General features: G+C 39.5%; 1 protein-coding gene and 1 pseudogene across 1 annotated transcript; one reads left to right on the forward strand and one right to left on the reverse strand.

The window, feature by feature from the left end:
- Positions 1–23316, forward strand: part of Znf24 (zinc finger protein 24) — a 56208-nt gene that overhangs the window by 13245 nt on the left and 19647 nt on the right.
- Positions 11284–18195, reverse strand: LOC113190643 (uncharacterized; annotated as a pseudogene). Its single transcript, XR_013342383.1, has 2 exons — positions 17924–18195; positions 11284–12987 (listed from the first exon to the last, which is right to left on the reverse strand). The product of XR_013342383.1 is annotated as an uncharacterized LOC113190643 (transcript).

Below are 23316 nucleotides of genomic sequence, written 5' to 3' on the forward strand. Positions count from 1 at the left end.
ATACAGGGTATATATATGTATATATGGATGAATTTTGAAATATGCAGCACCCAACAAAGCACAAAATATACAATGCCTGTCATCTAATGAAAAAAGTCATACAAAGATTTAACTGTATACCAACAATGAACATATGAAGCTTGAAGTTAAAAACAATACCAGTCCCTCTAAAAAAATGGATATAAATCTAACAAAAATTTCACAAGATCTATATGAGGAAAGCTACAAAACTTAGATTGAAAAAAAAACTAAATAAAATGGAGACATCCACATTTATGGATAGGAAGCTTAATATCAAGATGTCAGTACTCAACTTCTCTAGATTTAATGCAATCCCAATAAAATCAAAGCTAATTTGTGAATACTGACAAACTGATTCTAAAGTTTACATGGAGAGGCAAAATGCCCATAACAGCTAACACAATACTGAAGAATAGCAAAGCTGAGGACAGGCAATATCCAATTTCAAAACTTACTATAAACCTACAATAACAATAGTCTTGGTGAAAGAATTGTCAAGTAGATCCAGGAGACAGAATGGAGACCTCAAAATAGACCTACTTAAATGTAGTCAACTGATCTTTGACAAAGTAACAAGGGCAATACAATGGAGTTAAAAGATTGTCTTGGGGCTGGGGATGTGGCTCAAGCGGTAGTGCGCTCGCCTGGCTTGCGTGTGGCCCGGTTCGATCCTCAGCACCACATACAAAAACAAAGATGTGTCCGCCAAAAACTAAAAAATAAATATTAAAATTCTCTCTCTCTCTCTCTCTCAAAAAAAAAAAAAAAAAGATTGTCTTTCCAACAGATAATACTGGAACTGCTGGGTGGAGTAGGACACACCTATAATCCCCGCAGCTGGGGAGGCTGAGACAAAGAGAACTGCAAGTTGAAGCCCAGCCTCAGCAACTTAGCAAGTTCCTAACTAATTTAGTGAGAACCTGTATCAAAATAAAAAATAAAAAGAGCTGGTGATGTGGCTCAGTGGTAAAGCGCCTCTGGGCTCAATCCTCAGTACAAAAAATTAAAAATAAGAATCAAGACAAATCTTATATCTTTCACAAAAATTAAATCAAAATGGATCATAAACCTAAATATAAATTGCAAAACTACTAAAAAACCCACAGAAAATCAGATACTTCGGGGCTAATTGAAGGATATGGGTTTACTATAACCCCCAGGACAGGGAAATGACAACCCCCCAAAAGTGTCTGACCCGAAGGAGGAGGAGGAGGGTGGTGGAAAACAATTATTAATCCTCTCCCAGTAAGTCTTTTCCAAGAAACAATGGACCCGAGGAAAATAAGCAATACTCATCCCTTTCCAGGTTCAATCCCCAGCATCTCCACCAAAAGCAAACACTCATCCCTTCCCAACAACCAAGGGTCCTGAAGGTAGGAGGTGGATACTGAAACGCTGGGTCCTGGACTTTCACCCTTTCCCATTGTCCATGAGTCCAGGAAGGAGAGGGTAAACAGTGAAGCTCTGGGTAACAGTGGACCCCAGAGGAAGAAAATAAGCAGTGGGGGCCCGAACTCTGAGCTTTCATCCATCCCCAGTAACAATGAGTTTCGAATCTTTACAACTTTGCCCAGACCGCCATGTTTTGCCTGAGCCTCTGATAATTAACCACTCATACTGTAACCTATAAAACTCAGAATCCTTCATAACCGGAGGCTATTTTCCACTCCAAAAATGAGCCTCTCTGATGCCTGAGTGATTGACTCCACTGCTGAATAAACAAAAGCTTGCTGATCCATTTGAGGTCTGCTTCCATTTCCAGTTATTTGTGCTTACACCAACCAGTGACTTTTTAGATACAACACCAAAGGCATGATCTATGAAGGAAAGAATTGATAAGCTGGTCTTCATTAAAATTAAAGATTTTGCTTTGTGGAAGACATAATCATGAAAATAAAAGGCAAAGCCAGCTGAAAATGGTGGCATACACCTACAATCCCTGCAACTCAGGAGGGTGAGGCAGGAGGATTGCAAGTTCAAGCCCAGCCTCAGCAACTTAGTGAGACCTGAGTTTCAAAATGAAAAATAAAAAGGACTGAGGATGTAGCTTAGTGGTAGACTACTCCTGGGTTCCATCCCCAGCACCCAGAATAAGAGAGAGAGAGAGACAGTGGGGGAGAGATGGAAAGGGAGAGAGCACACGCAGGGGTGGACTCACAAACTGGAAGAAAATATTTACAAAAAATACTTAATAAAATACACTATATAACACTGTACAAAGAAGGTCATGTATTTCCCATATACTCTATCCTGAAGTTAATCTGAAGAAGTTACATATTGTGTGATTCCTACTATATAACACTGTACAAGAGGTTACTAACATACCATGTGATTCCTACTATATAACACTGTACAAAATATATTTTCAAAATACACAAAGAACTCTTAAAACTCAACAAGAAAACAAAAACCTGATTTAAAAATGAATCAAAGTCCTTAAGAGACACCCCACCACAGAAAACATATTGATGGCAAATAAGCACTTGAAATGATGTTCCACATCATATCATCAGGGTAATGCAAATTAAAGCAAGAATAATATATTACTACACAACTACTAGAATGGCCAAAATCTGGAACACTGACAACACCAAGTGCTGATAAGGAAGTAGACCAAGTGGTATTCTCCACACATGACTGGTGGGAATGTAAAACAGTAAAGCCACTGCAGAAGACAATTTGGCAGTTCACAAAGCTAAATGCAGTCTTACTATACAATTGAACAACTGTAGCTCTTGGTTTTTACTCAAAGGAGTTGAAAACTTATATTCACACAAAACCTCCATAAAGATGTTATAGTAGCTTTTTAAAATAATTGCCTACATTTGGAAGCAACCAAAATGTCCTCCAATAAGTGAATGGATTAACGTGGTAATTCCAGATGTTGAAGTTTTATTCAGTACTAAAAATAAATGAGCTATCAAAGCATGAAAAGACCTGATAAAAACTCAAATACATATTATTAAGTGAACGAAGTTAATCTGAAGAGGTTACATACCATGTAATTCCTACTATATAACACTATACAAAACAAAACTATGGAGACACCTGAAAAAATCAGTGATCACTGGAGTTAGGGGATGAATGGGTAGAGCACTGAGAATTTTTGAGGCAATGAAACTACTCTCTATGATTCTACAATAGTATAGTATAGTATTATATACATATAATGTTATATATAATAACATTATATATATATATATAATCTCCAAACCCACAGAATGTACCACACTGAAAGTAATCCTAATGTAAAATACAGGCTTGGGTGATGTGTCAAGGTAGGCTCATTAATTGTAATAATGATATCACCTTGGTAGGGAATAGTGATAATGAGGGAGGCTATGCATGTGTAGGAGTATAGAGTATATGGGAAATCCATGACCTTCTGTTCAATTTTGCTGAAAGCCCAAAACCACTCCTAAAAAAGTCTATTGCCTCCTCACAGAATCACCACCCTGCTCAGTGCCTAAACCATGCTGTGGTTTCCTGAGCTTGGTGCACTCTCTCCCACTTTCTCCCCTTCTCTCTCTACCTCCTCACCTACACTCCTCTCCTTATTGTTAGTTTTTGTTTTTTGCTGGCTTGTTTGGTAGTATTCAGGGTTGAACTCAGTGGGGTTTCCACTGGTTCTACCACAGTTATACTCCCAGAATTTTTTATTTTTTATTTTGGGACAGGATCTCACTAAATTGCCTCCAACCTGAGATCCTCATGCCTCAGGTTCCAGAATGACTGGGATTATAGGACCTCACCATTGAGCCCAACTATTTGTCATGTCAATTGTACAAAATAACAGGATTTATGGTGATGAGCTCATATATGTTTGTTAAGTAGTTCGTACTTGGATCAATCTGCCCTCCCTTAATTCCTCCCCTAATCCCTCTCCTCCTCTTCTTTATTTCAATAACCTCTGGATGATCTGATCCACTTGTAAGGCATCAATTTTTAACAACCAGATCTACCACAGATTTTACCTCTACCCAGAATCATATTTACAACTGCCTAGAGGATATTCTGACTTGAATGCCTTGTGACAGATTTTTAAATAGTCTATTAAAATAATACCATTAATAACTAATGAGATAACAGCTAAAGTAGTACTAAGAGGAAAATTTGTATCAATACAACACCTATATTAGAAAAAAAGGTTCTCAATTCGATTACTTCAGTCTCTACCTTAAGAACATAGAAAAACAATAAATTAAACTCAAAGAAAATAACAGTTTAGAAATCAATAAAATAGGAAAGAGAAAAATATAAATTTCTTCTATTTACACCAAAGGCCTTCTTGTGAAAAAAAATTAATTAAATCAATAAACTTCTAGCCTGAAGGATCAGAAAAAAAGAAGATACATATCTGTACTAGGCAGTAGAAGGGTACAATTACCATATATTTTATACAAATTCTTTTCCACATAAAGAGTTCTAGCAAAGTTTGCTAAAATCCCTGTTATTGATAACAATTCTCATTTCTTAGACTTAAATTGCTTAGTTATCCATAGTATTTTGCAAAATTGACATTTTTATTTGGTTTGCAGAACAATGTTCTTTGCTTCCTCATCTCTCTGGTCTTGTTTTTATATGTTGGAATGCTAGAGGGCACACTGTTCAGATCTCTTTTCTTTATCTATTCACTCCTAGTTGATCTCAGTTGGTCTTATATCTTTAAATACTATCTACAACTCCAAAATCTACATCCCCAGCCTCAACCTCTTCGTGAATTCCAGATTCACATCTCTTTGCCTACCAGTTATGTGCACTTTGCTGCCTGCCTTACTCTGGATTCCTGAAAGAACACAGCCTATGGCAAAAACATTATTGCTAACACATTGTCAGAATGATGCAATTCCAGAAAAGCATGACTGAGGGCAGATGAAAGGTGAGGCAAGGAAGAGCAAATATGAGTAGGTGTTATTGAGACATGCAGCTTGTAAAGAGGCACAGGTGTTTGCTTACTTTTAGTCGGCGGCCAGCACAGACGGTGTGAATGGTTCAGTGGCGAGAAAGGACACACGGATGAGTCTCAGACTGAGGGAGATGAGCCAGACAGTGAAATCAAGGAATTACCAGGAAATTTTAACAGATTATGTCTAGCAGGACCTGCTCCAGCCATTCAGATCTGGCCACTTCCAGTTAGGAGGATAAATTTTAACAGGTACTCTGAGCGAGCAATGACTTTTCTCACACTGTTACAATGCGGATTCAGGAAGGCTCAGGAAGCCAGGGAGGACATTAGTAGATTTTAGTTTTTCCCAGTTTTTGAATAGGTTAACGACCAAGATCAGCGTGTTCGTGTCCATGCGGTAATACCATTTAAAACTATTAAGGAGTTAAAAAATGCTCGTGATGTATATGGTCCTAATTCGCCATTTACTCAAAAGCTTACTCAAAACAATTTGCCATCAGCCACTTCCTCCCAGTGACTGGGTGTCTATCAAGTGCTCTTGTTTAAGCGGTGGAGATATTTTGCTTTGGAGGTCCTATTTTACCGATTATTGTTCATAGCAACCAGAAAGAAATCGAAGGCAGGATATTGAAACCCCTGTGGACATGTTTTTAGGGATGGGTGAATTTGTGGACTTGGAAAGACAGTTGAATTACGAATCTGAAGTCTACTATCAGATAACTGCATGTGCTAAATGCATGGCACCAAATTAACTCTTGGAACCAGTCTAGTTTAGTTCTGACTAAGGTTAAACAGGGCACAGACGAGCTGTACTCATACTTTGTAGATAGACTTTATCAAACAGCTAACAGATCAATCAGAGACCCAGGTGCTTGTGAATTTATTATTAAGTAGTTAGCATTTGTAAATGCAAATAAACTTTGTCAGGATGTTCTGAGACCCCATAGGAAAAAAGGAACTGTTTCAGAATTCATTCGCTTGTGTTCAGATATTGGCTTGGCTAGCTCAGTCAGTAGAGCATGAGACTCTTAATCTCAGGGTTCATGCCCCACATTGGGCGCCACATTTAGTCTGCAGCCAGTGCAGATGGAGTGAACAGTTCGGTCACATGAGAAAATCCTCAGGGAGTTTAAAGACACAGATTCCCATTACCTTTAAACCATCTCCAGGACAGCTCCTGGAACCCCCAGTCTCAAGCTACCCCGGGAAGTAGTGAGGTTTACTGAAGAGGTGAGAGAGAGAGAGAGAGAGAGAGAGAGAGAGAGAGAGAGAGAGAGAGAGAGAGAACTCTAGGGAGAGCTTTTATTGGGGAACAAAGAATTCTGGGGAAAATGCCATCCAATGAAGGTCAAGGGGAGCAGTGTTCCAAGGTCAGGTGAGATGACTGGATCTTCGAGGGCAGTGGTGAGACACGCCTCCACATGGACAAGCTCTCAAACCCAAGAAGGGTGGGGAAAACTCTAACACAAAAAGTGTCTGAGGGCCTCACACCCAGCTGGGGAGGAAACTCAGTCACGTGCAAGGATGGTCTCCCACACTTACTCTCACTGAACAACTTGAGAGTGCAGGCAGTATGAACTCCATTTCCTCTCACTATGTGGTATGCAGGAGAGAGACTTTTTGGCAGACTCCCCTCCTCCTCCGGTTGACCTTACACTAACAGAGCATCAATTCCTTCACACTTCCAGTTCCCACCATTCAGTCCCTCCAGCAGCAACCCCTGAAGAAGTCAGGCTCCAAGAAAACAGCATAGGATGAGAGGCAGGCAATGATCAGGAGTCAGCAGCCTCGGGGGTGGATGGCACCAAGCAATCTGCATCAGTAACAAGCAGCAGAAAACTTTGGCCCTACAAATAAGTAGAGGCTTATAAGCTTGGTTTGGCACAGTGACTAATTAGGCAGGAGTGCAAAACACATGAAAGTCAGACCATACCATACCTCTGTCCCAAACCGTCTTTCATCCTACTTTAGTTAAATATCAAAAAGGAATTGTGGGGCTGGGATTGTGGCTCAGTGGCAGAGCACTTACCTAGCATGTGTGAGGCCCTGGGTTCCGTTCTCAGAACCACATATAAATAAATAAAATAGAAGTTTCAGGCAGATGGTGGAGATGCACGTGTCTTCAAGTAGGTGAAATCCTATCTTCGGAAGGCTGCCTGGTCTGCTCTGCTCCTGGCGCTCACCACTGTGCTCCTGTTGGACATTGTGGATCCCAGAGGAGAGCCTCAGTGATGTTGAACATTTATTTCATATATTTGTAGGCCACTTGCATTTCTCCTGTGATGTGCCTGTTCAGTTCCTTTGCCCATTTGGTGATTGGAATACTTGTTTTTACAGTGAAAGAATGAAAGAAGAAAATGGATAAAAAGGCACAGGAACAGATAAGAGAAGCCAAATTGTAAGACTACAAGCATATGGAAGACAGGGTTACATTCCCAAGAGGCTGGACTATGGTACCTGGAGTCTTCTGTACCATCCATAAATAAATAAACGAATAAATAAATAAATAAATAAATGTCTACTGAATATAAAATAAAGGTCTAAGGAATTGTGCCTGCAACTCACTCTACAATACAGGCAAAACTTCAATACACATATGGCAATACACACAGTATATATGTGTATATATGTCAGAATAAATAGATTCATAAGTAGAGAATTATAAAGCAAATGTGGCAAAATGTTAACATTTGATAAATCTGGTTTTTAAAGTATGTTGAAATTTTTCACATTATTTTTACATTTTCCTGTAGGTTTGATATTATGTCAAAATTTAAAGTTCAAAAAGCTAGTGGTCCAGAAGGAAAGTGACTTACCTCAAGGAAAATTAGATGAGAAAGCTTAGAGTAGGGCTGTGGGGGGTGGGGGGCTGAGAAAGTAATTACAAATATCCACTATAGACATAATTTAAAGTGATGATGTAAAGCTATGCTTATGGATAGGTAATGTGTTATGATAGAACAATAGGGAAAAATTTTATTTTATTATTATAAATCAATAAAATTTTGTAAAAAGAAAATTCTCACTTAAATCAGAGGTTGGCTACTGTTTTCTTTAAAGGGACAGATAATAAATATTTACAGCTTTGTGGGTAAGTTTCTGTTGCACATACCCAACTCTGCCATTGCAGCAGAAAGAAGATTTAGACAATACACAAATAGGCTGTGGTTGTGTTCTATTTCTTATAAAAGCAGGTGGCCATCTAACTTTTCCTGCAGTGTGCAGATCCTTGATTTTGCAAATGGCCACTTTTTCCTCCACAACATGGTTTATAGGGAAGGAGCTCCTGTGAAGCTTCCTGTGGGCCCCCTAGACCTATAGGCAGGCAGTATGAGAGTTCCACTAGTCCCAGGTAATTGCCTTTTGATAAGCAGATCAGATGAAATTTAGTGAAAACGTTAAATCAAAGCTCAGTACCAACACAGTGAACTTCTATACAGTTAGAATACTTACTGCCATTCAGAATAACTGAAGCTATAGAGGTTTTACATTTCTTAGTTTCACTATCAATTAAAGTTTTATGCTAAAGTAACCTGGTCATCAGAGTTGATTTTCCATTTCTTCAACTTGAACTTCTTGATTAGACTAACACATTTGCAGTTCTGCACTGTTTAGCACCTCACTGAAAACCTTACAGAGCTTAATATCACTCTGGTTCTTGGCACAGTTCAAAAATTGTTTTCTCATAAAAGCAGAGGCCACCAAGCTGCTGCTAGCTGCTATCCCTAAGGCTCTTGGTAAGTGATATCACTTATATTGAGGGCTCAGCATTACTTCCTTGACTGAAGCTCCCAGTGATGTCATGGCCCAGCATATGCCAGACAGCAGAGCCCAAAGCCACACCAGCTGCAGTGGTTGCCATCTTAGTCCATCAGAATTGGCTTCTGGGGTGCAACAGCAGGTGAGCCAACTGCAGATGGTGAGGCTGCTGCTGGTTACTGGCCTAGTCACAGCTCTCATCTGAGGGGCCAGGCTGGCTGGGGACGGGGGTGGGGGTGAGGTGAGGCTCTGGCCAGGCCAAATGCTAGGTTCCTGGCAGCTGGCATCCCGAGTGAGAAACTCTGTTTTTTCTATTTATGCAAACTTGTCATTGGGACTTTGATAGGAATTGTACCTATCTTTCCACTTATATGTGTTTTCTTCTTTAATGTTATTATAGTTTGAACCTTAAAATGTTCTCCAAAGACTCATGTGTTAAAGAGTTAGTCCCCAGCCAATGACACTATTGGCAGGTGGTGGAGACTTTAGGAGGTGGCACCTAGTTGGAAGAGGTGGGTCACTGGGGGTGTGCCTTTGAAGGGTATATTTTGTCCCCAGCCCCTTAAACCTTCTCTCAGCTTCCAAGCTGCCCATGAAGTAAGCAGCTGTGCTTCCCCACAGCCTTCCACTGTTACGAGCTGCCTAATGAGGGACACAGACAATGGAGCCAACTGACCATGACTGAAACCTTTGAAACCATGAGCCAAAATAAATCTTTCCTCCTTTAAGCTATTTCTCGGGTGTTTTTGTCATAGCAATGGAAAGTTACTAACAAGTGTCTTTGAGCAGTGTTTTGTTGTTTTCAGGACTCCTTGGTTAAGTTTATTCATAAGTTTTTTTTTTTCCTTGGGTGCTATTATAAACAGAACTGTTTTTTTTCACCTTCTTTTCAGACTGTATGATTGTATATTGTTCATTAATAGTGTGTAGAAATATCACTTATTTGGGGATTATTTTTAAAGAGAGAGTGGGAGGAGAGAGAGAGAAATTTTTTTTAATATTTATTTTTTTATATCATACTGTGTTCAAGTAACTTTTGTTTTACTAAATAATGGCCCCAATGCATAATAGTGGTAATGCTGGCAATTTGGATATACCAAAGAGAAGCCAAGACACTTCCTTTAGTAAAAAGGTGAAATTTTTATTTATGGAAAGAAAAAAAATTGTATGCAGAGGTTGCTAAGATCTATGGTAAGAATAAATCTTCTACCAGTGAAATTGTGAATAGAAAAAATTCGTTCTAGCTTTGGTGTTGCACCTCGAATTGTAAAAGTTACAGCCAAAGTGCAGGAAAAGTGCTTAGTTAAGAAGGAAAAGGCATTGCATTATAAAGTTCAGTGCTGTCCAAAGTTTCAGGCTTCCACTGGGTATACCCTGTGGATACAGAGGAAATACTGTATATATTTCTTATTATAAATAACAATATCACAGCCATCATTTTTGTTCAATAGATGACAAGATAAGCAGTAATAGAAAAATCTTCATATTTTGATAAAGAAATTTGCTTTTAAAAATCCTGTTCCACATTTCAAAGCTGTAATTAAATGGCAGTGAGAAAGTGATTTCACATTTTAAAGTTTATGGGCTGCATTACTGACAGCGAAATAAATCAGCATTTGTTGTGTATAGTACAGGAACTCACACAAGCTCATGTTTACTAGGAAAACCAAACCAAAACAAAACAAAATAACTTTTGAGAAAAGGGAGCACTTGGGATATCTAGTTAGTAAGCTTAATACCACAATAGCATAGTGTGTTCACACACAATGAATGCATAGATACCTAGTGTGAGCATAAGGTAGGACTCTCTAGTTGTCAGACATCTATATAAATGCCAACTTAGATATGAAAGGGATTTGTTTTCTCCACATTCTCTAAAATAATTTCTATATACCATTGGTAATATAGACTCACTAAAGATTTGAGATTCTAAAACTAATACATTTCCTTTTGAGTTTTGATTAAACACCTCTACACATTGAGTTTTAAAATATTTGATAACTTCTGCATTAATGTTATTATATATTTCTTACAATGATACAACTCCTCTTTTGTGGACTATGTCTGAATAAAAGACAGCTTTTCTTACATTATAGCAAAGATAGAATTTCTTTCTATTGTTGCTAACAGACAATTGGTAAAAAAAAATTATTCACACTGAAGAGTTTCCCACAAATCTCAGAACTCTTCCTCAGATTTTTTTCTTAATTTTAGTAATGTATGGGCTTCAAATTAAATTGTCATTATAAAAACTGATTTATTTTTCTCTCCAGTGGGTTTTGTTTTTAAATTGAGCATAAGAGCTAAATATTGATTAAAACCTTTTTCATGGTCATCAATAGCATTCAAAAGATTTTTGTTCTGGTATAGTGTCTCTGGAACTGAATAAAGTTGGTTTATACAGTAAGGGTTTCTCCCCATTCATCACATTTAAACTGTCTTGCCCAGAATGGAGTTTCTCATGATTAATAAGATCAGAGAATTGGCTAAAACTTATGCTGCACTGAACACACTGGTACATTTTGTCCTCAGTGTGGATCTTCTGGTGATCAATGAGATCTGTTCCCATAGTGAAGGTTTTCCCACACGCATCACATTTATATGATTTTTTCACCTGTGTGGATTTTTTGATGATTAATGAGTTCAGAGCGATGACTAAAGCTTCTGCTACATTGGTCACATGGATATGGTTTCTCCCCAGTGTGGATTCTCTGATGCAGGATGAGAGCTGAGCACTGACTTTTGAAAGCCTTCCCACACTCATTACATTTATAAGGTCTTTCCCCAGTGTGGACTCTTTGGTGTCTTATGAGGTCTGAGTTCTGACAGAAACTTTGGCTGCACTGTGTGCATGGATATGGTTTTTCTCCAGTGTGAATTCGCTGATGAAGAATAAGGTCAGAACTCTGACTGAAGGTTTTCTCACAACTATCACAACGATAGGGCTTTTCACCAGAGTGCACTCTCAGATGTTTAGTGAGGTCTGAATTTTGATTAAAACTTTTATTGCACAAATTACAAGCATATGGTTTCTCTCCAGTGTGCATTCTGTGATGCTTTACGAGATCTGAATGGTGACTAAAACTTTTAGTGCAATCACTACACGGATAAGGTTTCTCTCCAGTGTGGATTCTCTGATGTAGAATAAGGTTGGAGCTCTGACTAAAGGTTTTCCCACAGTCGTCACATTCATAGGGTTTCTCACCTGTATGAATTCTATGATGTTTAACGAGATCTGATCTTCGACTAAACATTTTATTGCACTAATTACATGGATAAGGCTTCTCTCCAGTGTGAATTCGTTGATGATTAATAAGATCTGAAAGCCTACTGAAAGTTTTGCTGCACTGATTACATGAATAGGGTTTTTCTCCGGTATGAATTCTTTGATGCAGAATAAGAACTGAGCTTTGATTAAAAGCCTTTCCACACTCATTACATTTATAGGGCTTCTCTCCAGTGTGGATCCTTCGATGTTTAATAAGGTCTGAATTCTGACTTGAAACTTTTGCTACATTGATTACATGGATATGGCTTCTCCCCAGTGTGGATTCTCTGATGCAGAATAAGGTCTGAGCTCTGACTGAAGGCTTTCCCACATACATCACACTTATATGGTTTCTCCCCAGTGTGGATTCTTTGATGTTTTATAACATCAGAACTTTGACTAAATTGTTTATTACACTGGTTACACATATAAGGCTTCTCTCCAGTGTGAATTCTCTGATGTTTAACTAGGTCTGAGCGCTGGCTAAAATTTTTATTACAATGACTGCATTGATAAGGTTTCTCTCCTGTATGGATTCTCTGATGTATAATAAGATCTGAACTCTGACTAAAGGCTTTCCCACTTTCATCACATTTATAAGGTTTTTCACCAGTGTGGACTCTGATGTTTAATAAGGTCTGAACTCTGACTGAAACTTTTAATACACCAATTACAAGGATAGGGTTTCTCTCCAGTATGAATTCTCTGATGCATAACCAGAGCTGAGCTCATTCAAAAGACCTTTCCACAATTATCACATTCATAGGGTTTTTTCCAGTGGTTTCTCTGGTGCTGAATAAGGCCTGTACTCCAAGCAAAGCTTTGTCCACATTCCTCACAGTTATATTGTCTTCTTTTAAAAAGGGTCTGATACTTTTTATTCAATTTATCTCCAAATTCACAGAATTCTCTGCCTTCAGAGTTCTGGAGAACATCCTCTTTGGGGTTACCAAACCCTTCAGTCAACATTTCAATTTTGCTGTAATTTCTTCCTCTGAAGCTGGTTGTCCAATTTTGATCTTAGTCTCAATATCTGGAACAATAAACAAAATCCAAATGGAAAGTGTTCTCCATGCTGTAAGAAAGTTCAGGTGAAACAGATTACAAATATAACAATATGGGAATGCTGAAATTACCCTTTTCTTTCTTTTTTTGGTACCAGAGATTGCACCTGACAACTGAGCTACATCCCCAGCTCTATTTTGTATTTTTTATTTAGAAATAGGGTCTCAGTGAGTTGCTTAGTGCCTCACTTTTGCTGAGGCTGGCTTTGAACTCACAGTCTTTTTGCCTCAGACTCACAAGCTGCTGGAAGAAACAATAGTAATGGACCATATTAATTATTTATAGAAATGACTTACCAGATGTGCTCTGTATGATTATTAAAGGACATCTGGGAATACTGAAACCTATTTACTTTGATTAGGAAAGTATGACTAAATTAGAGCTAATACACAAGCAATTTATTTTTTTTATTTTTTTTTTAAGTTTTTACTATTTATTTTTTAGTTTTTGGCGGACACAATATCTTTGTTTGTATGTGGTGCTGAGGATCGAACCCGGGCTGCACGCATGCCAGGCGAGCGCACTACCGCTTGAGCCATATCCCCAGCCCACAAGCAATTTATTTTATTCGCATATTTAAGGTAAGCAGTGTGAAAGAGTGCAGAAAAATGAAAAGAAGTTGATTGGGCTCTACCCAGCATTGTGCGGCTATTTGGGCCAAAAAATAAGGTATTAATTAAAAAAAAAAAAAAGAAAAGAAAGAAAGAAAAGGAAATCAAAACCTTTCCATTGTTTTTTTTTTTTAAAGACAGAGTGGGTCTCATGAAGTTGCTTAGAGCCATTCCCTCTTCTGACAAGAGTTTTCTATGTGAAGCAAATCCTGGCTTATTATTTATTGGGCACTGTTAGACTTAATGCTTGATCACAGAGTTCCAGGTGGCTATATATTACAAACGGCCATTGTGTACTTGTTACCGATTATAAAAAATGATGCAAAACCCAGCATTCCATTGTAAAATTAACTAGCAGTAAATTCCAGGGGCTAGGGATTTGGATTCCATATTACTTTTTCCTATGGTTTTGTTACTTCTCTTTCAACGACCTTATAGGAATTCCCTGATACTAGTTAACAGACAAGCGGAAATTAAACAGTCAGTTTTCAGATGGGTTTGGCAGCATGTGAGCACCAGCCCAAAACTTTTACTTACACCCTTACTTAGTGATGGCCTCAAATACATTGATAAAGGCAAATCTTTCCAGTTGGCAGAATTTCAGGTATACACGTGGTTATATACATCTGTCCACTTTTCATGAAAGGCAGCACAGTCTAAGAAATATGCCTACATTGATTTTTAGGTAGTTACTAATGGGTTATCAGAATATATAGTTACTTTAAAAGAATTAGATTGGAATAGCAGAAATGAGGATTATAGAAGCAAAATATGAGGATGGACTTCCTAGAATGAGCAAAGAATGTGAAAATATTTGTGTTCCTTGTGAATCCTCAGTAAAAGGCATATACTGTAGAGAAAGAAGCCCCTAGAACAATTAGGCATAATGATCCATAATATGAATGTCAATCAGCCTTCTTCCAATGCTTATACAATGGACTTATGTACGGAGTGGTCATAGCAGCAGGAATGGAAGCTGTAAATGGCTTCAACAATATGGACTTCCCCTCTCCAAGGCTGATATTCCTGTTACCACTGCTATGTGCCCAAACAGCCAATATTCAAAGTGAATACTATACCCCCCCCCAAAAGTACCACTCCCTAGACAAGAACCAATTAGCCTTTAGATGATAGATCCCTTACTCTGGACTACTTATATCATATAGACAGCAACAATTTGTTTTCAAAGAACGAAATACATAGTTCAGATACAAATTTGTATTGACTTAAGAGAATGATATTTTTAATACTATGGTATTCTATACAGTATTGCCTCCAAATAACTCATCTTAACAGGGAAAGAAGTATACCAGTGAGTTCAGATACGTGTAATTAATGAATCTATCTATATGCCCCATCATCCAGAAGTATGTGGATTGAGATAATGGCTAAAGGCTAAATCTGGGGTGATGTCTTATAGGACAAAATATATTTCCTAAACTAAAGACAACAGTTTTTTCTCCATGACCAAAATACATAAAGAGGTATAGGAACCAAAGAGAAGGAGAGAGAATAGTTCCTCTCATATATCTAATAATCTATTTGTATTATTTTGTTTCATATCTTCATAATCTTGGATTTGGTGAGTTTTCCAGTACTCAAAGGAGAAGTGCTTCTACTATGAAGCAAAGTAATGATTTTTGTTAAATTTGAAGGTAAGTCTGCCTCTTGGCCATTTTGGGTTCCTCATGCTATTCAAACAACAGATGAAGAAGGTGTGCAAGTGCTCTGCCACTGAACCACATCCCCAGCCCCTTCCAGATCTACTTCATATTTTCTTTGTGGCTCTGGGGATTAATACTGATAAACTGCAAAACCTGTGGTTCTATGTTCTGGCTTGCAATTAAATTTGTACAAGAGTAGGAGAATAGTTGAGAGACCAATTGTTCTAGTTTGCCCAAACTGAGGGACTATTGGGATGTGAGACTGTTAGTGCTAAATACCAAGCCAAAAGGTAAGTTGTCCACCCTATATCCTTGATTTTTTTCTTGCTGAGCTAGTCATTCTCTCAGTATCTGCAGGGAATTGCTTCCAGGATCCCTCTTGGATTTCAAAAGCTTCAGATACTAAAATCCATTATATAAAATGGCATAGTATTCACATATAACCTACATACATTCTCCCATGTTTTAATTCAACTCTAGATACTTATAATACCTAATACAATGTAAGTACTATGTAGTCATTAATTTGTATTATTTTTTATGGTTTGTTCCCAAAATATTTTTAATATATTTTTTTTTATTCTTTATTTGTGGTGCTGAGTTTCAAACCCACTGCTACACACATGCCAGGCAAGCCCTCTATCACTAAGCCACAATCCTAGCCCTCCCCTCAATTTTTAATTTTTTTTTTTTGGTAGTTGTAGATGGACAACATGTCTTTATTATTTATTTATTTTTATGCAGTGCTGAGGATCAAACCCAGTGCCCCACACATGCCAGGCAAGCACTCTATCATTGAGCCACAATCCCAGCCCTCCCCAAAATATTTTTGATCCACAGTTGGTTGAATCTGTGGATGTGGAATCCATGGGTAAGGAGGGCCAACTATACTTGTATTTCTTTAAGAAAAGGCAAAGTTCATATCAAGTGGTTCTATCCTCCAGGATACAGTAATCAATCTCTCCCCTTCCTAAATGTAATAATGGATTTCCACTGTTGTATGCTCAAAGCTGTTCTCAACCCCATAATTTTTGTAATCTTAGCCATCATTCTCACAAAACTTAATTACTCAACTGAATAAGCCATGTTTCCTGCTAAAATCCTAATACTCCTGGCTTAATTTCTCTGTAACTGCTATAATTATGTGATAACATAATGTACATTTATTTATTTTCTGTTTTCCCCCACTGGAATGTAAGATTCATAAGGGTATGGACTTTTTCTATATAGCAATTCACTGCTATATCCCTCGCACTTAGAACAGTGCCTGGCACAAAATAAAATCTCAATAACTAATAAAATTACATGACAAGAAACAATAAGCTATGATTTTATTAATTAATACACATTTATCAATGGAAAATATTTGTTGAATTAGTTAGCTAAATGATATAAAGGATATAAGAAATAATATGGTTTAAAAATATGATGTTGGGGCTAGAGTTGTGGCTCAGTGATAGCACTTGCCTAGCATGTGTGAGGCACTGGGTTCGATTCTCAGCACCACATATAAATAAATAAATAAAATAAAGGGCCATCAATATTTAAAAAATATTTTTAAAAACTTTAAAAAAGTCTGATGTTTTAGGTCATTAAGTTTTGGGGTCCTATATTTTGGAGTAATACATAGACACAATTCTCAAGAAAACCCCCAAGACATGAACTATTATACACTTATAAAGTGGGGAAACAGAACTGTAAAATTATTGGAGGCAGTGACAAAGCTAGTATTTGGATCCATGTCAGCAGACTCCAAATGTTCAAATTTGACCCTATAGGAGATGAGAGAGATGATGTGAAAAGATCATAAGGAGGACATTCCAAACATTGACAGATTGGTATTAAGGTGATAGACCATAAAGGCAAAAATAGATGACTCAGGTCCTTAAAAAAAAAAAAAAAAAAGGGAACTGCATGAGAATTTGATAAAGATGCAAGACTTTGCTTGAAGCACTAAAAGATATAGTATTGCCTGACACAGTGTAGACATAGGTAGTGAAGAATACCAATATTATTTAAAGAAACCAGCATGGGGCAATATTCTATCCCCTCAAAACACTAAGATAAACTATGTTGCTCCTCACTGAAAGAAGGTGATGTTGTTGAAAATCACAATTGAACTGGATCTCCATGGACTGAATATGGACACCTCAGGGAGCAACTGGAGAATTATGATTTCTTCTGTAAGATTTTCTTGTCCACAAAAGGGTCTGAGACCTGGAGGCAACTTGGCACCACTGGGCTTAGAAGGGAATCATTGTGCAAACTAGAGATGTAATTTCTGAGACTAGTCCACCAGACACAGCCTCTAGATATAAAAGAAGGGAAGGAGAAACCGAAATTTTAATTTCCAAATGCTTTTCTATTAGAATTCATTTATTTTCCTTCCCATTATCCAGGAATCTGGCATTAGCCCTCTCGGACATACATTCCCCATTCCAAGTCGAGAGCTAGTAAAACAAAATCGGGGGTTAATTCTACCGAAATTGGGGTAACTGGAAAGAACGCTGGGGAGAGAATTTTGGCATTTGTCTCAGTGGTTAAGAATATGTTATTTGCTGCCTTTACAAAATGGTCACTACTGATCATCAACGTGATCGCTTTCCTTTCTTTGCCTTCCAACACTCACAAATTCAGGCAGCCCTTTCCTGGGTCGGTCGGCTGGTTCGCGAGGATTCCTCCACGCACGTGATTCCACCAGCTCCCCGAATTTTCTGGCGTTCATTCATTTGAACGCGACGCCCAAACCGACAGCTTCCGGTGCCCAGGAGCGACCCTGGCGGTTCTGACTATCCATGGACTCAGGAAACCGCTTGTCAGACAAGATCACCTGGGACACCTCGGCCTGGGGTGGGCCGACCTCACGCGTACCTCGAACAGTCTGCCTATCCAGACTCACACGCAGCGAGCCAGGCATCGCCCTGTCCACTCTAGGAATCTGGGAGGATTGCTCAGCTCTATGGCGCATGGACGCGCGTGCGCAGGGCGGCACCGAGGGTTGGCGGTCGGATTCCCTGGAATTAACCCAGGAACATCCGCTGAGCCGCAACCAGCAGATCCTTAGCTAGGTACTCTGCCAGCGACAGATCCCTTGCTGTCCCTTCTGTAGATTCTTAAGGTGAATGTCGGAATCCGTTGTCTTTCGGGAAAGCTCTCAGGGGCTGGCTAGGTTTTCTGACCGAATAATGAATTCTTCGTTAGCTCGCAGGCGCTTTTTAACCCATCCTCCCTCACGTAATCAGATTCACAGTAGAGCGTTCATTCAACTTTCTTACTGTGCTCTCCCCCACCACCCTCCAGCCTCAGAATAGGGGCAAGCAGAATCACGTGGAGGCCTCCTTAAAATACTGATCTCTGGACCCAACCTCCAGAGATTGTGACTCCGGTTTGGGATGGAAGTCCGTGTTGAGTCAAGTGATCCTGCTGGTCCTGAAACCACACTTTGATAACCGCTGCCTTAGAAATAAATGGAGCTCAGCAATAAATCCTTTAGTGACTGGAAAACTGGGGGGGGGGGGGGAAATGAGGTTAAGGAATGGCAGGAACCAGGCGTCCTAGCGCACACCTGTAATCCCAGCGGCTGGGGAGGCTGAGGCAGGAAGATCACGAGTTCAAAGCCAGCCTCAGCAATTTAACGAGGCCCTAAGAAACTCAGTGACGCTCTGTCTCTAAATAAAATACCAAAAAAGGGCTGGGAATGTGGCTCAATGGTTGAGTGCCCCTGAGTTCAATCCCCAGGTAAGAAAGAGAAAGAGGGGAGGAGGGCTAGGTGGAAGAGGAGGAGAAAGAAAAAGAGGGAGCGAGGGAGAGAGAGAAAGATGATTTCTGATATGTGTAGGGCTGTGAAACCATCATCACAATCAAAACAGTGAACACATCTGACAACTACAGAAGTTTCCTACCGCCAGCAGGCTATCATTCTCATCTCCTACCAGTAATGATCAGTCTTCTGTTACTATAGATTTTTTAGATTCTAAGTTTTGTAAACGTAGAAATTTATTTAAATGGAATCATTTAGAATGTACTTTTTGGGGAGGGGTAGACTTCTTTCACTGAGCATTATTATACTGACCTTATCTATATTGCTGTATCAATAATTCACTGTTGCTGAATAAAATTTTATTGTGTGTATTTATATCACAGTTTGTTTATCCATTAGCCCACCAGTTGATGGGCGTTTGGGTTTTCTATTTTTTTTCCCCATCACAAATAAAGCTGCCATGAACATTCATGTACAAGTTTATATGGAGGGGCTGGGGTTGTAGCTCAGCGGTAGAGCCTTGCCTAGCACGAGTGAGGCCCTGGGTTCAATCCTCAGAACCACATAAAAATCAATAAATAAAATAAAGGTATAAAAATACTACGAGTCCTTTTTTAAAAAAAAAGTTTATATGGACATCTGCTTCCTCCTTCCCCCATGTGTATGTTTGACATTTCAAGAAATTGCCACACTGTTTTTACAGAATGGCTGTGTAGTTTTGCTTTTCCTACCAGCTATGGATGAGAGTTCCAGTTTCTCCACATCCTTACCAACTCTCTGTGTATCTCACCATGGTTTTAATTTGCATTCCCCTAACAACTAATGATAGGTAGCATTGTTTCATTTGCTTATATGCCACCTGTGAATCTTCCTTTGGTGAAGTGTCTGTATAAATATTTTGTCCGAATGCTATACAAATATATCATGAATTTGTTTTTCTTTCTCTTAATTGTTGTTTGAAGGCAGAAGTTTTAAATTTTGTTTAAGAATATAATTTATAGTTTAGTTCTTTTATGGATGATGTTTTGTTGTTGTATGTAAGAAATCTTTACAAATTAACCTAAGTCACAAGATTTTCTTATATTTTGTCTTTCAGAAATTATTTGGAGTTTTAGGTTTTACGTTTGGGCCTATGATTCTTTCTTTCCTTCTTTCTTTTTTTTTTAATACTGGAGATTGAACCCAGGGGTGCTTTACCACTGAGCTACATCCCCAACCCTTTTTTATTTTTTGTTTTGGGACAGGGTCTTGGTAAGTTGCTTAGGGCCTTGATAAATTGCTGACACTGACTTTGAATTTGAAATCCTCCTGCCTTAGCCTTCTGAGTCACTGGGATTACAGGCACATGTCACCATGCCAGCCTAGAATTAATTTTATGGTAAACATACTCTGAGATTTGGGGCAAAGTTTCTTTTATTGTATGTGGATATTCAATTGTTCTGCACTTTTCTTTCTCCTCTGAATTTCCACTGAACCTTTGTGGAAAAATTCTCCTCTCCTTTCTTTTCCCCATTCCTCCTCTCTGGTGCTGGGGGATCAAACTCAGGGTCTTAGGCAAGTACTCTACCAATGTGCTATGCCCCTAGTCCCATGATGATACACTTTTCATTACAGTAGCTTTATAATAAGGCTCAAATCAGGTAGTGTGAGACTTCTAATGTTTTTGTTTTATCTGTTCTAACTCCAATGCATTTCTATATAAATTTCCAAATCAGCTTGCCAATTTCTAAAAAAAAAAAAAAAACCTGGAATTTTGATTGAGATTGAATTGCATTTAGAGATCAATTTGGAGAGAATGAATATCTTAGATGTAACTTTTTGGTAGATATCATTTATCATATTGAGGAAGTTATTTTCTATTTCTAGTTTATTGAGAATTTATATCACGACTGTTTGGTGGATTTTTAAATATCTTTTAAGAAGACAATATGTTTTTCATTTTTAGCTTGCTAGTATGGCAATTCACCTTTGCAGAAAGAACTGTTCCCAGTGTATGAGAACTGGCTCTATGAAACTAAAGAAAGAGGCAGACATATCCAGGATCATAGAGTGCAGTTTACTGGGGTATCTACTGACAGAAGCATATCTTGGATGGCTGCAAGACTGGTGGCTACCTTTCATTTGGTTTGGAGGGAGGGGACTATGGTCAAAGTGACTTTGTTTAAAATCAAAATGTACCTGGTTCATCTTAAACCAATAACAAAGATATCAGGCACATCTCTGGCACTGATGGCACCTGGGACCAGTCATAAAGCTCCACATATTCCTTTAGTGTTTTTGTAAAAAATTATAGTATGCTGGGAAACTATTCAGGGAAAACAGACCAGGGTTACTCAGGGGAAGTCATGGCAATTACAACTCAAAGGGGCTGCATAGATCAAGTTGAATCCCTAATTCCCTCCCTCCCTCCCTCCCTCCCTCCCTCCCTCCCTCCCTCCCTCCCTCCCTCCCTCCCTTCCTTCCTTCCTTCCTTCCTTCCTTCCTTCCTTCCTTCCTTCCTTCCTTCCTTCCTTCCTTCCGATAAAATTCAGCCTGTGCCTGTGCATGCTAGGCATGTGCTCTACCACTGAGCTACATGCCCAGCCCTTACATACATTGATTTTTAAAGTTAAACGAAACTTGCATTCATGTATTAATCCCTGCTTGGTCATGACATATTATCCTTTTTTATATATTGGTGAGGTTGAGTTGCTAAAATTTTGTTTATAAATCTTACATGTTTATGAGGAATATTGGCCTGTAGTTTTCTTGTAATATATATATTTAACAATCCTAATTGGCTTCATTTTTAATTTTAAAATCAGGTAACACTTCATTCCATAGAACAGAATCAGTTTTCCTGTGAGTCAAGCACTCATCAAAAATAATTTGATGAGTTAACATCAGATTATTTTTTTTTTACACAAAATAAGGACAAGGGAACTTCACTATTTCGCCAGTTGAGAATGGCTGTTCTCCCTCCAGTCCAGATTTCTCTTGGAGGACCAGATGTGTCAGTTTGGTTTGATTAACTCCATGTTGTTGTCCCCCACCCCCCACCCCTGGAATATTGTCTCTGTTGAAAAACTGGGTTCACAAAGAAGGTGGTAGCAGGAAAATTTCAGAACCCAAAGTTTAAAAATAAGTCTTGGGCAGTGTGGGGTTATTTTCTGTCTCTGGGGGGGATCATCGATGTCCAAGGCCTGGGGACAGAAGCAAAGTCCCCAGCCGCCCATCTAGGAGATGTCACTCTCAGTAGCGTCTGGTGTCTTGACCTGTGCTCGCCCAGGATGATGGTGAGTAAGGAGCAGCAGGTCACAGGGGCCCCCTGACCCTCTGGGAGATAGAGCTCTCCCTCGGCAGACCCAGGGACTGAGGGTCAGAGGCCAGGGGAGAATCAAGGACTGTCCCCCCCTGTGTCCCTGAGGTCCTGGGGCAGGGGTGCAGGAGGCAGCCAGTGTCACAAGACGTCCCTGTCCCCAGCCAGGCTGGGCGCCTGGCTAAGCGAGGAGAAAGACGGCATCCCTTCTCAGGGCCTGGCCCCTGCGCCTGGTCTCACTTCCGGCACCGCCTGGAAGGGGAGGAAGTGACACCCAAGGGAAGGCCGGGAAGTGAGGCCACTGTCACATTCAAGCTCAGGGTGCGACAGCTGAGTCAGCCTCCCAACAGGCCGCATGCTCCGCTCCTCTTCATGTACCACATCCCTTCTGAGAGTCACGCCCTCCCCAGAAGTTCCAGAGACATGTCCATGTTTAGGTCCTCGGATCTGGAAGTGCCTCAAGTGTCCATGTTTAGGCCCCTGGATCCGGAAGTTCCTCAGACATCCATGTTTAGGCCCCCGGATCTGGAATTTCCAAAGGTGCACGTCTATGTTTAGGCACCCGGATCCAGAAGTGCCTGAGGTGCACGTCCATGTTTAGGCCCTAGGACCAGAAGTTCCTCGGGCGTCCATGTTTAGACCCCTGGATCCAGAAGTTCCTCAGATGCACATCCATCTTTGGGGTCTCAGATCCGGAAGTTCCTCAGTCCTCCATGTTTAGGCCCCCCGGATCCAGAAGTTCCAAAGGTGAACGTCCATATTTGGGCACCCGGATCCGGAAGTGCCTCATGTGCACGTCCATGTTTAGGCTCTAGGACAGGAAGTTCCTCAGGTGTCCATGTTTAGGCCCTCGGATCCGGAAGTGCCTCAGATGCACGTCCATCTTTGGGCTATCGGATGTGGAAGTTTCTCAGTCCTCCATGTTTAGGCTGTAGCATCCGGAAGTTCCTCAGGCGCACATCCA

Source organism: Urocitellus parryii, chromosome 13 (genome assembly GCF_045843805.1).
Source record: "Urocitellus parryii isolate mUroPar1 chromosome 13, mUroPar1.hap1, whole genome shotgun sequence".
NCBI lineage: Eukaryota > Metazoa > Chordata > Mammalia > Rodentia > Sciuridae > Urocitellus > Urocitellus parryii.